Raw genomic sequence first — 18,094 nt, forward strand, 5'->3', positions numbered from 1 at the left:
CAGCGCCATTGCGTATGGGATAAAAACCAGGTGCTCCTAAATATGCTCTTCTTCCTTTTCTTTCTTTCTTTTTTTTTTTTAAGAATGTCATCGAAAAGAACTTGAGGAAAAGAACAAGACAAAACAAAACACCCGCAGACCACTGCGAAGGCGAGACCCGCGGGCCTGGAGAGGGAGGGCAGCTCCGGAACTCCACACCTCGGCTCTCCCCGACGTGACCGTGGGCATCTTCCTGGGCTCCGGCCGGTCCCTCCTCAGGGAAAATGGGACCATTTCTGGGTCGCCTCCCAGCGGCGGCTGTGAGGAACAAGCAAGGCCGGGCGCAGAGTAGGGGCTCCAGGGAAGGTGGGCGCGGCGAGCAGGAGTCCTACTGTGCGCGGGGCGGCGGCGCCCCGGCCGCTCCCCTCCCCCTCGAACGCCCCCCCGCCGCCCGCCCCGCGCCCCCGCCCCCGCCCGCCCCCGGCCCGGCCTGGCTCAGCGGCTGCAGGCGGGGCCGACCGCACTCGGAGCCCGAGCCGGAGCCGCCGCCGCCTAGGGCGCTGGGTCGGCCACCGGGACACCGCAGCGGACCGCCAGGCCACCGCCGCAGGTCAGGGTCGGGCTGCCAGGGGCGGTCGGGGCAGCGGCGCCGGGCGAGGGCCCGTGGACGGAGGGGTTCGCCGAGGGGCGCGGGGCCCCGGAGGGACCCGCGCTGAGGCGCGCTCCGGGGAGCAGGGGCCGACGGGCTCTCGGACGGAGGGGCCCCGGGCGGACGGGTCGTGGTCCGAGGGCACCGGGGCTGACAGGTCCCGGCCGAGGGTCGCGCCCTGAGGAGACGTCCCGGCGCAGGGCTAATACACAGGCGGCGGAGGGCACGGGCTGCGCGCGGGGCGCGCGGGGGAGAGCGGCGGTCCGCACCGGCGACGCTAGCCCGTGCGCTCCGCGCGGCCGTGACGGGCCCTTCGGCGCGCGCCTGACCGGGGGTCTGAGAGAACCTGGGTCTCCGAGCCCCGGCGAAAGTGCGCAGGGTCCGAGAGCTGCTCCCGGGGTACTTCGGGGCCGGGCACGGGATCCCGTGCGGGTGCGTCCCGCGGCGACGGAGTCCGGCTCCAGCACCCAGACAGTGACCATTGCGGGGTCGTGGTGACAGTTAAGTTAGGGGCGCACTTGGGAGTCACCCAGCCTAGGTGCCCTTAAGCACTTTGCTGGCGGTGAGCCGAGTGGAAGGGCCGGGGATGGGGGCTGGCTTGCCGGAGGGCAGGGGATGGAGAGCGCGGCCCCCTCCCAGCCCCGCAGTGGTCGGGAAGATGGCCTGCCGGCGCCTTGGTTCCTCCACGTGCCAGGCTCGACTCCTGCTCTTCGGAGCCTGACTGGGGTAGGTAGAGGTAGGGCAGCTTAACCGAAGTCTCTGGTCCCTCCGTGTAAGGGGTGGAAAGTGGGTGTGTATTTGTGGTACTTTCTGTCTCGGTATTTGGGGAGGAGCCTGAGGTAAGGAGGCAGAAACTGGGAGTAACCTATCTGCTGGTTTTATATAAGGTCACTTGTTAGGTAAAGAAGGGGCCTTTACCTCTGCTGGTGATCAGAAGGCTGCGTTTCTAAATTCTTAACTCCCGTTGCTTAGGTGAGTCGGCTTCTGTAACTGCACTTTGTTGAAATGTGTTGGTGATGCGTCCCAAATTTGCAAGATGATGATCATGATGATCGTGGTGATGATATTATATCGTTACTATTTTGTTGTGTTCTTGTTTTACCGCGAGAATTTAATTCACTTGGGTCTGAGAATAATGGTTGGGAAAATAGTGTCAATTATTTTAAGAAGCATAAAGTTAAAAAAAAAACTAGTCTGTCATGAAGAAGCTGAAGTTTTCTTCTTTTCCTTTCAAAATTGGGGTCAAATGTAAAATTAATTTGTATAGATCATCGTCTGAAAACAAAACCAGGCAAGATGACTGAGTTGTATGAAAAACTTGATTTTAAAGTACATTATTTTCATGTTAACTTTTTATCATTCATGAAACAAATTGTAACTGGAGTTATTGAGAGAGCAGTGACTGACACCCTTTAGAAGGAGCTGGGCAGTTCTTGGACAGATCCCAGGTATTCGGTGGCAGTCTTCTTGTTCATAGCTAAGTGATCAATCGCTGACTGAAAACAGGACCTCCTGATGGTCTAGATGATTTAGAAAACCCTTTTGGAATAGAGACTGACATAGACACTCATTGCAGCTTCTTTCTAAAGAAATACCTTCCACTCCTATGGAAGTTCTGTAGAAAATACTCAGAGATGCTACCAGTTAGCTTTTGCAGTGATATTTCCAAAGATCTTTTTCAGGTTTGAAAACAATTTTTGTGTTGTCTGTTTTCAATCAGATTCACTCTGAAGTTAGTACGGCACCATAGTATTCTTTAATATACAAAATTGTAAAATGAATGCTGTTAGCTAAAAAGTGAGGTTGGTTACAAAAGCATCCATTTTTGTCTTAATGTGTACTTCTCATCATTCTCCTTTATTTAAATTATAATGATATCTGACACTTCACTTGCCGATGATCTTAGAATCAATTAGTGACCGACTGCTCAATCTTTTGCAAGTCAGTGGAAGGGGGGAGAAACCTGGTGATTTAATTTTTAAATCAGAACTTTTTCATGTTTAAAAGTTTGTTTCTTGCTTTTATGATAACTGCTATGAAAACATGGCATCAGTGAAGTATAAAGTTTTGGAGAATTCCAGGCTAAGTTTTTTGGGCACTTTTTTTTCATTCTTTTAAATTTAAAAGGATATAATTTCTTTTTTTAATTAAAACTAAAATATCCACCAGCGTCATATTCTTTATTAAACTTAGAATACCTTGAAAATAGTTTTGCAATTGGCATTTTTAATAATTAAATACACTATTTTCTTTGAAGGGACTAGTTTCCTTACTGTTCGTTTCTTTGTATATTTTTCAGAACTACATTTTAAAAACCATTAAATTGTAGTTTTTAAAAAAATCACAATATTAATTCCAAAATCCCTGTGACATTAAAGTTGTATTGTTCCTGTGTATTAAAATTTATACAGAGAAAAAATGTATGACTTTAGGATTATGCATTAGAAATAATACATTACTGATCACAGCTAATTGCTCTTAGTAAGTTATATGACTATAAACAAATGCTTATTTTTCTCTTCTGTAATTCTCTGAAAATAAGGATGTTTGCCACTAACCCTAATTATCAAGATCATTTTGTATTCGAAAGCTGTGTGAGTGGCACAGCTGTGGAAGCATACACAGGTATTAATAATACATTTCATTTAGTTTTCAAATTGTGAAATGGTTTTTAATAACGGGAGACTTTCATGAAAACAATATTAAAATAATACTTTACAAATGTTTTATATATCCTGGTCTATTACTTTCTCTTCTTTCATAGGATTTATATATGTCCAATGGGTAGGACAGAAAATGTTGGTCATTCTAACTTGTGGGTGTTCTGCTGAATTCACTGTCACTCGAACTTAGAAATATAATAATGCCATAAGGTGTGGCAAATATACTGGAAGAACTTTTTGGTCTCGTAGGATTCCACTAAATAAATATCAGCTGTAGAGGATTTTTTTTTAATCACTAATCGAGACAACTTGTTATGTCACCAGTCTATAGGCGTAAACATATGCCCCCTGACACCTTCAAAATTGTTAAAGTGAATTTCTAAGTTGCTTTTCTTATTTTTCCTAACAGATCTCCTCATGAGGGTAGCTGACCTCTCTTAAGGCCCTGTCCCTTTCTCTCTTAAGGCCTAAAAGCAACGAAAAGGGCAGCGATTTAAAACGCTTATTCCAAAGGTCCTTTGAAACCGATCTAATTTGACTCCACAAAAGTACAGTAAGATCTGTAAATAACCACCTTGCTAGCATAGATAGCCCCAGTATATCAACATTCAGTTAGCTTCATAGCCTTCTAGATAACAATTTTCAAATTGAAGATTATTTGTAACCTTCCTCGGCTTTGTCGTTTACTATTTGCATTGTATCACAATACAGAGGTAGGCTTGGGGGAGTTATATGGCATATCTTTTGAAGCTTATTTAATAAAAATGTCATGTTTTAATTTTTATTTACCTACAGTACTTAAGTAGGTTCTTGAAAGGAAATCAGCTCAAATAAAATAGACCGTATTTTGGGGAAAACTTTTGGAGATGTTAAGACAACAGATATCCCCGATAATAGTATATACTTACATTTTTTTATTTTAAAAAACAGGTTTATGTATTCTTCATATTTTTCTTCAACAGTCAATGCACACCTATGTTTTAATAACATATTTAATTCAGAATGTGAATGTTTACATTTTTAACCATTTTAATTATTATGGTGAGGCAAGTCACTTATCCATTCTAAATCTCCATTTCCTAATCAATGAAATGGGAAAAGTATTGCAATTATTGTTCTGTGCTCTTTTTTTGTATGACTTTAAGACTTTATCAGCAAACCTGTGTATCTTAAATGATATGACCTTGGCCCTGAATTTAATTGAGCTAATACTTTTCCAACTATTTAGTTCACCCTAGTATTAATTGTGAGATTATTGTTAAGAATAAACTGAAGGTAATGCTTGCCATGTGGTGATCGATTTATAAAACGTTTCTGAAATGAGAAATTTCATCATTATTCAGCTTAAAACTGTATTTCCTATTCTCTGGTGACTTCAGACAAAAATCAGCCTAGGAATCATTTTTGTTTTACTGATAATATCTCTGTGAGTCCTGTGTAGACACAGTGTATATCCTTTCGTGTCAGATTCTATGTCTAATGCATTTAGAAGGTGCAGGCTGTGCTTTTATGTGATAAAGTTCTATTCTTTACATATTTTTATGGTGCACCCTGTAAATACTTAATGTGTGTTTGTTTTTTAGTGAGGCCTATGATCCTTCAGATCAAAAGACATTTTAGTATCACAGCTTAAAGACTACATAGTGGCTGTGCTCGTCATAAAACTTGGGGCTCTCTCTAAGAAACTGCAGCCAAAAAATAGACTTTTAGTGGCTTGAAAAGTGAATCTGCCTCCTAGGAACCCAACAGTTTACTAGTAGGGACTCACTGGAAAAGCATATAATTAACTGTGCATCATCCAAATAATAAATTTTAAATTCTCCTTATGGATTGTTATATAATCCATTTTATTGTCTCCTTTGCAAGCAAGTAAGGGCCTTGGTTCCAGGCCTGAACCCCTCACCCTGTTCCCTGAGTATGCAGCTACAGAGCCCAAATGGGGACCTAACTCAAAGGATGGGGGAGCAGAGGTCAAAGAAAGGCTTAGGCCAGTGCTTGTAGATGAGTGTTCCATGTTTTCAGTGGCTTCCCCTGTGCGGGTGGGGAGTGGGGAGCAGCCCTCATTTCCACTCTCTTCACATTCTAGTTTGGCTTTCTCACAGCCATTGCTATACCTTCAGCTATTCCAGCGACCAGGCCATTCTCAACTTGAAAATCTTTGGAGGGACGGGCTGCAATGAGATTGTTTGCTCTACTGTGATTTCTCAGATGTAAAGGAAAGAAATGAAGTCATCAATTCATGTACCATGAATCATTTGCAATAGAGATTTAAAACCTTACAGGGAGAATTTACACTCAATCCTGTAATAGTTTAGTTCAGTTTGCTTCAGTGTCTTGTTTAAGAAACATTTTTCTTCCACTTCACTGGTTTTTAGAAAATAAATTCATTGCCAGTTTTAACTGATTTTTTAAGGAGCACGTTAATTTGTGGACTCATCTAGGAGAATTGTGATGTGTGGATAAGCCTCTCTGAGACAGATTTCCTGACCCTCTGGGAAGAGTTCAGATTAGCGCAGACCTGGGGTGAGAAGTCTGCACAGTTTACCGCAGATAAGGAGAAGGTAGATAGGAGGGAGAAAAGTAGGGAAATACCCTGAGTGGGAGTGTAAGAGATCTGCGTGTGGGTTGCACAGTAACTGTACAGACACCTGGATGAAAGGGTTGGTTTCTAAGAATTTACCCTGCCCCTCGGTGACATCATAGACTTTTAGGACAGCTTTAAATTCTAAAGTTGCCACTTAGTACTGTTTCTCTCTTGGGCTCTATAAGTTGCTTCAGGAGAGGATCTGGGAAAGTGAACGCAAAGAGGATATTTTTATCCTGTGTGTTTAAGGAGTAACAACTATTCCTTTACAGTGAAGGCGATGGGGAAACATACCTATCAGACTGCCAGGGGCAACGATGAGGGGCTGGAAAGAGCTCCTTAACCTTGACCCCACCCCACTGGCCTTCATTTTGCCGCCAACACCATCTGTGTCCTTTGAAAGTTTGGAGTCCACTTGCAAAATGCCAATATTTCCAGCAGGGTTAATTCTTTAAGACATCCTCAGCAAAAATTTGAAAGGTTAGCTCCTGGTTTGCTTGCTACCTGCAAACAAGGCTTTTAAGGAATAGTAAACACACTTGGAATTTGAAAGAGGGGATCAGGAGAAGGAAAAATAAAATTAAAGTGATTCATGTCCCCAGTTTTCCATAAACCAACCTTCATGAAACCAAATATGAAAATAGCCACTTGAAATAGCCGTGATAGGAAGGGATATGTTCTCCCACACATGCATTTGGTTTACTCTTAAAAATCAACACACGAGAATTCCCTGGCGGTCCAGTGGCTAGCACTCTGTGCTCTCGCTGCCAGTGGGCCCAGGTTTGATCCCTGGCTGGGGAACTAAAATCCCACAAGCTGTGTGGTGCGGGGGGGGGGGGAATCAACATGCATTGTAATTCTTCCTTGAACCATTTTTTTCCTTCAGAAAAACAAATTGTCATTCCTAAATGTCAGTTTATCCAAGAAATCTTATCAGATTTAAGGCCAGGAGTTAGTTGTTGGTTAATGTAATTAGATATCTGAATATTACCTCTCGCTATGTCTTTTCTCTGTGACGTTAAACAAATTATGTAATCTCTTCATGAGTTCTTCCAGACTTTTAAAGTAGCTTTCTAATAGATTGAAATGAGAGGAGTCTTTCAATCATGTCATAAACAATATGCCAGAGACATACAAATAATGCCTAATACTTTGGCAGATCCACAGATCACAAAATTTTATACCTAGTTTATTTTGCCTTTTATTTTTTTGCCAAAAATAGTTATGGGAAGCCAACATGTATCTGATAGAAATAGAAGCTTAGCAGTCACCTCAAAAGCAAGTTCATTAATTCTGTGAATCAGCTGATAGGCAGTGTTTAACAAGTATAGGCCACCCTCACGGGTATGACTAAGCATATTGCTTACTTGTCATTCACTTTTCCACGGTGTTACTGAAGTCTGAATCTAAATCAGAGAATCCCCAAGTCTTACTGTACTCAATGTTGTTCTTTTCTGTCAGTTGATAATTACCTGGGTTTTGTAAACAATGTTTAGATTGTGTACGGACAAGTACTTATAGAAAATCTTTCTCTTTTTTATATGGTGGATGGAGTTTTGAAAGAGAACCAACACATGAATGGTATATATATAAATGAAGAAGATACTGTAACAAATTATTTGCATATGTTAGTGAAATCCAGAAGAGTGAAGAAAACACTCAGGCATTTGCCATTGTAGGATTACTACATGTTTTCCTAAAGCATTTGGAACTAATTAGAAATACCCTGGCTTTATTTAAAGGCAATATAATATATTTTTAAACTTTGTTTTCAACAAGGTCCAAGTTTGTTGACTTTTAGGACTAGAGCAGTGCAATGTCTACAAAAACATAGAGTATTAATTTCTTGAAGCAAGTACTAACTGGTTTTATTCCTTTTTGTATCTCCAGCACATAGCATGGTACTTATTAGGTACTTAATACATGATTTTAAAAGAATAAAGAAATAATCTAAAGTGTGGTCCTTGGCCCAGCAGCATCAGCATCATCTGGGAACTTGGTAGAAGTGCAAATTCTCGGGCCCCACCCCAGACCTACTGAATCAGAGACTCTGGGGATGGGGCCCGGTAATCTGTCCCTTAACAAGCCCTTCAGGGGATTCTCACATGTAGTGTTTGGAAACTTCTCACTCCAGGTGATCCCTGCATCCCATCTGAGAGCCTAGAGCCCAATGCTCTGCGCAGTTAATTTGGATTATTTTTAGTACGCCTTACTTTTGCCTATAGTTAAGTCCCTTGCCATATTATCCTATTGGTAGAATCTCTTGAGGTCATCCTGTAAAATTACCTCTGTTGGTTTGGCATTTTATCACTTAGAGAAGCTCAGTCTTGTTTTCAATAAGCTTGCGTCAGTAGAGGCTCCCCGGCTCCCGTCTTAGTCCAAGCATCACTGGTTCCTCTTACCTTAGAATGGTTGCCATGAATCCTGAGTCTCCAAGTTCAAAGACTGGATTTTATAAAATCTCTGAGGATGATATGGCCCTAGAGGACCCACATTAAACAGACTTACAAGATATGGATTTGTAAACTTCAGTTCCAGTTTAATAACGGTAGAAAATGTGTCAGTCCTAGCGATTGTTGACAGTTTTTTTTAAATCCTAAAATTTTATAATTCAGGAATTGAAGAAACTTGTACTCTTATGTGTAGCTGATGTCACTGTCACTTAGTTCTGCCTGCTAAAAAAGCAATTGGGCAATATATTACACCCTCTGCTGCTATACCCTCACTTCTGAGATTTTTTTCCAAGGAAATGTAGGACATAGGACAAGCCACATACACAAAGACCTTCATGCGAACATTGTTATAGGAACCAATATTTGGAAATAACTATTCAACAGCAGGGGAATGGTTAAGTAGATTATGTTGTAATCACTAGGTGGAATGTTATGTAATTATCAATGACAAATTAGAAAACTAGAGCAAACCTGAAAAATATTTTTTAAAAAGTAACATAAAGAATGTATGTGCACCACTGATTGCCACCTTATATAAACATGTATATATAAAGCCTGGAAGGGACTATACAAAAATTATGACAGTTATATTAAAATAGTGAGGTATTGGGGCTTCCCTGGTGGCGCAGTGTTTGAGAGTCCGCCTGCCGATGCAGGGGACACGGGTTCGTGCCCCAGTCCGGGAAGATCCCACATGCCGCGGAGCCTGCACGTCCGGAGCCTGTGCTCCGCAACGGGAGAGGCCACAGCAGTGAGAGGCCCGCGTACCGCAAAAAAAAAAAAAAATAGGTATGGAGGGCTTTTTGTTTTTATATTTTTCTCTTTTCCAGAGTTTAGCCAGTAATATAAAATTACGTCTGTAATTAAAAGCCTACATTTATTGCTTTTTTTTAGTATGTCTATGACGCTCATCAGTAAAGATCAAGCAAAAAGTAAATTAAACATTGAGAACGCCTCTAGCTTTTTTATTCCTTTAAAGCCATCGACGATAATGTGAGACATTACATGAATTCATTGCTGTTATACCCAGTTTTATTTCATACATAATTTTACTTCATATATTGGACTTCTCTGTACTCCGCTGGACTAGCCTGTATTTGGGTGGAAAAAATATCCTATCTTTGTCACAGCCTCTTAATTTTCTCAGCCATACATAAGGTTTGATTTTGTTGATTTCTTTGGGCCTGTGCACTCTTTGATCTTTAGCATACACCAACAACCAAGCTTTTTTTTACAGTGGTTTCCAGAGCTATTTTATTTTCAAGCCCCCCCTTTTAAGTCTTTTTTTAAAAAATATGTATATCTATTATGGGTTTTTTCCCCTAAAATTAAATAACCTCAGGATAGAGTTATTTGTCTTCTAATTCTTGACAGAATACTGAACTTATAACCATAAATAGCTGATGGAGAAGCACATGAAGGTAAACTTCTACTACAAATGGTCATTATGAGACCTTGATGTAATTGTGATAATAATTTTTAAAATAACAAGAGCTTTAAAATAGCAAATGAGTAGAGGTTTCCCAAAATCTTGTCAGACCTCTGAGTGAACACTGTAAAAGATATATATATGTATGTATGTATGTATATATATATATATATACACACACAAACACACACATACACAGCAATATATATGTGTGTGTGTGTATACAATACATATACACAGAGCAATATCCTTTGAATTAATTAATTTTTCCTTTTTTCTGTTGCATTGTTCTAGAAATCCCAAAGGGAATATTAAGTAGTTTTGCCTTTGACCCAGATTACAGGTTACATTTTTCTTGTCACTTTCTTTGGAACTTCTTTTGAGAAATTTATATCAGTCTGATGTCTTTGAAATAGTCTTTATCTAAATGAAAACAAAGTTTTAAAAGCTTTTTAGAAACTTTATATCAGGGATACTAAGTAATATTTCTCTCTTCTTTGGCCTCCCCCCCACCCCGCCCTGCCCCTACCATTTCTGATGATTTAATTCTCAATACAGCCCAAGGCAAACCTCAGCTAACAAAACTCAGTTTATGGCTCTCAGAATTTGTGGGTAACACAAACTTGGTGATGATACTCCCCCAGAGCAAATCTACTGAGAAGAAGCTCCTTTTTAATGAAGACTTAACTTCTTCAACAAAAATCTATTGAGCTCCTACTTTGTGCCGAGAGCTGTTTCAGAGAAGGAGGATAAAGCAATGAACAAGACAGACAAGTACATCCCTCCTGACGTTCATGAGTATTGTTATCCAGATTTAACAAGGATGTTAATGGGCGAGATGGTGACTAAGAGTAGGCAATAGCCTAATCCCTGCCTTGTGACCCGGCAGCATTGCCAGGCCAGCGTGGAGCCAGGTGGCTGTCTTTCAGTTATGTGTGAAGTAGGGAAAAACCTGTGTCCTTGAATATTTTTCCTAAATCTCTTATTATTATGTATTTTAGGTTATATGTATGTAGTATGTATCACACATAATGTATAATGTATTTACTATATTACTTTATTTCTCTCTCAGTAGTAAAGTTTATTAGCAAAAGATGTAGGAATGCATCTTTTGTTAATAAGCTATTAACTATTCTTGAAAATCCAAATGATAGGGTACTTACTTTGCAGAAGGGTTATTTATTTTATAATATTCTCAAAATGGATATATTTAAATGGTTAACTATCCAAGTGAATATAGTTCCTAACTTTATTTACAAAAAAAAGTTATTTACGCCTAACAAAAATGTAAAACAAATTTCACTGGGACTATCCCATTAAAGTGAAAAAGAAAAAACACACAACTTTTTTTCCCTGGGAAATAAAGTTAGCTAGTTACCTTTAAAAGCATATTTAGAACTTTTACATATTTGGAATATAATATTTGAGTAAAGGGAGACCCAGATCTTATTTCAAATGACCATCCTTTGGTCAATTTAAGTATTATAGCTATTTCCAACTTCTATATTCACAATCCAGTTGTCTGACTACCATTTCAGTTGTTTTTAAATTTGCAGAAAATATATTACTGACCACTTAGAAATCCTGAACAGCATGAAACTTTTGGGAAAAAATGATAAGGAAAATAGATTTTGAAGGAATTTATATGAAGTTAAAAAGAATTAATTTTTTCATATATAGACATGGAATATTAAAGTGCATCTCAATGCAGATGTAACCAAAACCTTCAGATTTTACAGATTTGACCATGGTTTATTCAAAATCCATAAACATTTATCAAATGACTGCTTGCTTTTCAGCACCAAATATCCTTATATAGGAAACAAAATCTGCCCACCTGGTGACATGGCCTTATAGATGGTGGGACAGGTGCCTTTCAGACCGGGTAGGAGGACCAGCAGCTAGCACTAGGCAGGCAAATAACCACACAGTGAAAGCTGAGAAAATAATTAAGTGATGGGAACACAGCGTATTGACATCATTGTGTCTTTAGGCCATATCACGATTCCTGTGTATTTGTTTTTTTGTTTTTTGTTTTTTAATAAAGTGCAGCCATTCTGCCCATCCCCAACAGATGGTGATGCCTTTTTAAAAAATATTTATTTCTTTTCTTTTTCTTTTTCTTTTTCGGCTGTGTCAGGTCTTAGTTACGGTCCGCAAGCTCTTCGCTAAGGTGTGCGGGATCTTTCATTGCAGCGCAGGCTCTTTGCTGTGGTGCGCAGGCTTCTCTCTAGTTGTGGCGTGCAGGTTTTCTCTCTATAGTTGTGACGCACAGGCTCCAGGGCGCGTGGGCTCTGTAGTTTGTGGCACATGGGCTTAGTTGCCCCGCGGCATGTGGGATCTTAGTTCCCTGACCGGGGTCAAACCCACGTCCCCTGCGTTGGAAGGCAGATTCTTTACCACTGGACCACCAGGGAAGTTCCAATTCATGTGTATTTGCCCATGCCTGCTAGAATGACCTCCAATCCTCACAAAATACAGCGCATATACACAATTATTTTGTTCTTATTATGCATGTTAAGCTTTAAACTTCAGGTTGATTTCCTTTGTCATACAACATGTGTGTGAAATATTTACCCTGGCCACCAGCTTTTGAACTCAGAAAATGCAAACTAACTTTAATCTTAGCTGAAGTAAAACATAATTAGAAGGCAGATCTACTCTGAAATGTAATTTTATGCGCTCCAGATTCTGTATCACACGTTGTATTTGCTGCCTGTTTGCTGTCAGGTCTTATAAGTTTTATGTGCAAGTTCTGTGTAAACAAAATTGTGAATTCCTAGAGAGTAGGAATGAATGTTGTAATTCTTCTTATTCCACTTACATATATATGGCCTGCATACCTTCCCTAATTCACAGCCTACAGTACAGGGGACTTGGGCACATTATCAGTACTTTATAAGTACTTTAAACTTGGTTGGATATTGAGGACAACTTTGTGCTTTTTCAATGTGGGATTCTCAGTGCTACTGTTTTCTACATGTTTAGGGAATTGCCTAAATTACTCTCTAAAATGTTTATTTCTATTTTATTTAACATTTTTCGTAACTCATAATGATATGAAATTAATGCCAGAAGAAATTTCCATTTTGCTCTCCTAAAGCGGGCAAAATGGGATATGAAAGGGAAAAAAATGTTAATTATAGCCTTCAGCCTTCTAGGTTGGATCTTTTACTTGTTCTGGTCAGAAGAACAGGTTTTAAATGGCCTAAGGGCCAGAGCACTGTTTTATTTTCTTGCTTGGAGGCTTCCAGTGGCAACTGTAACAAATTCTGTTTAGTACTACAGCTGGAGAAAAGTTCATAAGGATGTGTGATACAAGATGTTACTTAGACTTATTACTCATGCACAAAATAAAACCAGTTCCCTTTCAAACTTTTTGGCAATTGTTAGATAAAACACTACATAGTTTTAACCTTTTCATTTGTTTTTAATATATAAAATAATTATACGCTTAGCGATTTCATGTATGAATCACAAGTATTATTACCGTAATTGTTTCACAGTTAATCTCCTTTTACAAGATAGATACACATTTATGAGCCACTTCAAATCAAAAATACCAGACAAAGGAACTGATGTACATATAAAAGCAAAGCAAATAGATGAACCTTTTTTTATGTGGCCTTGTGACATCTCTGCATGCCCACTTTTCTCAGTAGACCTTCATCTGTGCTTGTAGAATGAAGGTAGGAGTCTCTTAGCAAGAGATCAACGCAGGGAATTTGCACCCTCTCCACCCTTGGGCACCCTGCCATCATCTTCCTGCAGCCACACCTGTTCATCTCCTACCAGAGCAAAGAGGTGACCCGTACCCATACGTACAACACTGAGAAGCACAATGGCGGGGAGGAGAGCATGATAGAAGGAGGGATAAGAACTGACATGGGTTTGAAGCTCTCTCTCACTGATGGTCAAGACTTCACTTTCCTTAACTTGCTCCTCATTCATAAACATCCGGACACAGTGAGTTGCATACAGTTTCAGTAGGTTCTGGGCACAAAGGGAGACAGCACAGCTCCTAGAACTAGGAGTTTATAATCTACATGAATCAAAAAGGGGTAACGTTGAAGCAGTTAACCAAAAATTCAAAACACTATGTGATTAAAGACTAAACTAAAGAAGGCAGAAAACAAGCACTACGAAAATTCAGAAAATGGCGAGATCAGTGTGGAGTGGAGGGTAAATCCAGGGAAAGCCTGTAGAGGATATGGGGGTTGGACTAGACGTCAAAAGCTGAGGGATTGACAGGGTAACCTTAAGAAAAATGGCTTTAAAAATATACAGGGAGGGCTTCCCTGGTGGCGCAGTGGTTGAGAGTCCGCCTGCTGATGCAGGGGACACGGGTTCGTGCCCCGGTCCGGGAAGATCCCACATGCCACGGAGCGGCTAGGCCTGTGAGCCATGGCCGCTGAGCCTGCGTGTCTGGAGCCTGTGCTCCACAACGGGAGAGGCCACAACAGTGAGAGGCCCGCATACCGCAAAAGGCTACAGACAAAAAAAAAAAAAAAAAAAAAAAAAAATATATATATATATATATATATATATATATATATATACAGGGAAAGAAACAGAAAGGAATCCAAGTACAATTCTGTTAATATGAAATACCCAGACTAGGCAGATCCGTAGAGATAGAAAGCAAATTGGTGGTTGCCAGGGTGTGGGGGACAGGGGGCAGGGGGAGTGACTGCTTGATGGGTACAGGATTTCCTTTTGAGGTGAAGAAATGTTTTTGAACTTGATAGAGTTGACGGTTGCACAGCTTTAAGAATGTACTAAATATCATTGAATCACACACTTTAAAATAGTTAATTTTAAGAATGTGAATTTTACCTAAAGGCAAAAAAAGTTCAGGGCTTGTGATGGCCTAAGAGGAGGGGGAAAGAATTTCCAGTGTAAGAAAACGGAGCCTGGACTAGTGAATAAGCGTGTGTTGGGGGGTCATTTTGCAGAGATCGTCCCCTTGGAAGTGGGTAGTATGTCAGTGTGAGGAGTGAGAAACGTGATTGGAGATGTAGATTTTAGGTCAGATGAGAATGGGTCTGGAATGTAGGCAAAGGAGTGTGGGTTTTATCTTGTAAGGAGTGTTGAGATTCCAGGTCTTGAGGAGAAGAGTGAGATGATTTAATCAGAAGATTAATTTGGCAGTAGTGTGCAAGGCAAGCAGCTAGGAGGCTATCGCAAAATCTGGACATAACATGAAGAGGGCCTGTCGGAACAGAGAGAGAGAAAGTGAGAGGGATGTTGCGAAGCAGTGAGTGGCCCCTGAGGACAGTTTAGGCACTGATGTGCTCCACACACACTCCTAGTTACTGACTTGGCACGAGGTAAGTGCAGATTTGAGGATAAGCATTTATAAATGTTTATATTAGAAAACAAACTTACAGTTACCAAAGGGGAAAGGGGGGGATAAATTAGGACTTTGGGATTACTAGATACAAACTACTGTATATAAAATAGATAACCAACGAGGATCGACTGTATAGCACAGGGAACTATATTCAGTATCTTGTAATAACCTATAATGGAAAAGGATCTGAAAAAGAATATATTTATGTATAACTGAATCACTTTTCAGGTGTACACACCTGAAACTAACACAGCACTGTAAATCAACTATACTTCAATTAAAAAAAAAAAGAAATGAAAAACATCATTAATGGAAAAAAAAGTTTATATTCTCATGACGTTTAGGCACATGGTTTTACATTTTATAAAAGTATCCACAACAGATTGAAAAAAACAAATGCCTTCATGCCAGTAGAGCTCCACTCCCCTAAAGGACGAATGGACTGGACTTACTGACTGGGTCCTGTAAGGGCAGTCATCAGCCGTTTACTCATTTTTATGGCTCATTTTTATGGTACTTTACTCTGTGTCATGTGTCGTGCTGGCTCCGGACAAGAGCAGTGACAAGGCAGACTGGTCCCTTCCCTTATGGAGCTCCTGGGTCATAGGGTCGACGTCATAGGGTCGATGGCCGTTGTCGAAGGATTGCTAGAAATTAAAGGGAGGCGTACATGAGCTCAGTGTAAAGAAAAAAAGAGACATGTACCACAGTGTTCATTCCAGCGCTATTTACAATAGCCAGGACATGGAAGCAACCTAAGTGTCTATCGACAGGTGAATGGATAAGGAGAGAATTCTAATGACTACAGTTGTCCAACGGTGGGGAAGGCTGCCTTGTGAGGCAGTGCGTGCTTTTGTCAGTAGAGATTCATGCAGAATCTGAACGGCCATCTGTTAAGAAGTCTTGTTTGATAGAAGAAATGAATTAGGGAGCTTATAAAGTCCCTTCCAACTTTAAGCTGATTTCCTGTTCTACAACATTAACTTAGAGAACATATTTCTTTCTCTTTTTTTAAATGAAAGTGTAGTTGATTTACAGTATTGTGTGTTTCAGGTGTACAGAGCAGTGATTCAGCATTTTTGCAGATTACATTCCTATTTCTTTCTTAATTGACCATATTGGAACACCAATGTGTACTACCATTTTCATCATACGGGTAACTACATTTCCCTAAATTTGAATGCAAATTTGATTTTTAAACATATCTGTGCAGTTAGTTCCACAGTTCTTTTTAAAGAAAGTACTGTTCCCTAATGCCTTCTCAGCGTTCATTTATTTCTAATTGTCATATTTGGAGTAAGTTCCTCTTCCATATGATGTTTTTCACAAGCAACGTGAATTTCTGCAGAAGTGAGTTACGTAAATCACAGGCTGCTGACGTGATTCTAAATCATTTGTTCAATGTAACGCCAAGGTTGAACAAGACCAGGCATGGCTACCCACTTGGGGAATGTCTTTGGGATTCCATTTTGATGTGGGTGAAAGTTCAAATAACTTTTATTATTCAACTTATTTCACTTAGTTATTACAGGCTTCAACATTTTAGCAGCTAAAATCATCACAGATTAATTGTACTTGGGAAGATCCAGAGAACTAGACTCCTATAGGAGTGATAGCCTTACCATATTTGGGGGGAAATGCTGGAATGCTTTTAACTTCAGTAAGGGACATGATTTTCATAAGGATTGGTTTAGTGCCAGTGGTATCTGGTGGAGAAAAACGTTAGCTGCAGAAGAAAAAATTCATTTCACCTCAAGCCTAGTAGACAGTTTTGTTAAAATAGCTCATTTTCGTTGTGTATTATTGAAAGAGCTGATATTTTTCATTATAATCTATGTAACATTTCAAACTGTTCCTAGAACAGTGCCTCTGGCATATAGTAGGTACTTAATAAATATATATTTTTAAATTAATTAATTTAATTTTTGGCTGCATTGGGTCTTCGTTGCTGCATGCGGGCTTTCTCTAGTTGCAGTGAGTGGGGGCTACTCTTCGTTGTGGTGTGCGGGCTTCTCACCGCGGTGGCTTCTCGTTGTGGAGCACAGGCTCTAGGAGCGCAGGCTTCAGTAGTTGTGGCACGTGGGCTCAGTAGTTGTGGCTCGCGGGCTCTAGAGCACAGGCTCAGTAGTTGCGGTGCACAGGCTTAGTTGCTCCGCTGCATGTGGGATCTTCCCGGACCAGGGCTCGAACCCGTATCCTCTGCGTTGGCAGGCGGATTCTTAACCACTGCGCCACCAGGTAACTCCCAATAAATATTTATTGAATATTGTTCATCGAACGTGGGGTGATGGTAGACAAAGCATTTCACATGGGAAACTACTATTAGCACAGGCACAGAAGTAGGGAAAATGTGAGTTTAGAGAAAAACAGTTTGCTGAAGTCAACATCCTTATGTAATTACCGATGTGAACACTTTTTGGCTCAATAATTATGGTGGCTTCTTAATTTCTGCACAGTATTTAAAACACCAGTGATGACTTTCTGACGCTTGTATCCACAGTGAGCCGCTGAGCTAAAACAGGAAACGTCATTTCCTCTGACTCTGGTTTCGGAGCCTCTCCTCTCCCGTCTTCTTCCTCCTTGCTGCCTCCTGCCTCCCTCTGCCCCTCAATTCTTGCTCTAGCTCTGTTTTTATTCCCTCTTGTTCCCACCTTTTTTTCCCCTTTTTCATTCTTGGTGTTTCCCATATTCTGTCTCTTTGTTTTCCTTCCTTTTTTGCCTCTGTTTCTCTCCCTCCGATTGCCCTCTTCCTTTTCCAGTTTCCCAATTCCTGATATCTCTTTTTTTGGTTTGGTCTCTAACTATAGTATGGAAATGAAATGTATTTTAATCTACTAATCAAATAAGGAAGTAGGGATTGTTTTCTTTATTGAGGTATAATTGACGTAAAATTGTAAAGTATTTAAAATATACATTGTGGTGGCTTGAAATACATATGCAATGTGAAAGGCTTCCCTCCATTTGCTAATTAACATTCATCACCT

At 40.4% G+C, this 18,094-nt stretch overlaps 1 protein-coding gene across 11 annotated transcripts in view; it reads left to right on the forward strand.

Annotated features, from left to right (window-relative positions):
- The first annotated feature begins 492 nt into the window (after positions 1-492).
- LOC114907025 (peroxisome proliferator-activated receptor gamma) overlaps positions 493-18,094 on the forward strand; it is a 215,479-nt gene continuing 197,877 nt past the window's right edge. For 9 of the 11 annotated variants that reach the window (XR_003796610.1, XR_003796608.1, XR_003796609.1 and 6 more), the window contains exon 1: positions 493-589. The gene's annotated coding sequence lies outside the window, so the exon portion shown is untranslated. Of the gene's footprint in view, positions 590-1,529; positions 1,601-18,094 lie in introns of those variants that run through there. The other 2 variants (XM_029242129.1, XM_029242125.1) reach the window with 2 other exon arrangements.

Source organism: Monodon monoceros, unplaced genomic scaffold, assembly GCF_005190385.1.
Source record: "Monodon monoceros isolate NGI ecotype Baffin Bay Population unplaced genomic scaffold, NGI_Narwhal_1 Super_Scaffold_3, whole genome shotgun sequence".
Taxonomy (NCBI): Eukaryota; Metazoa; Chordata; class Mammalia; order Artiodactyla; family Monodontidae; genus Monodon; species Monodon monoceros.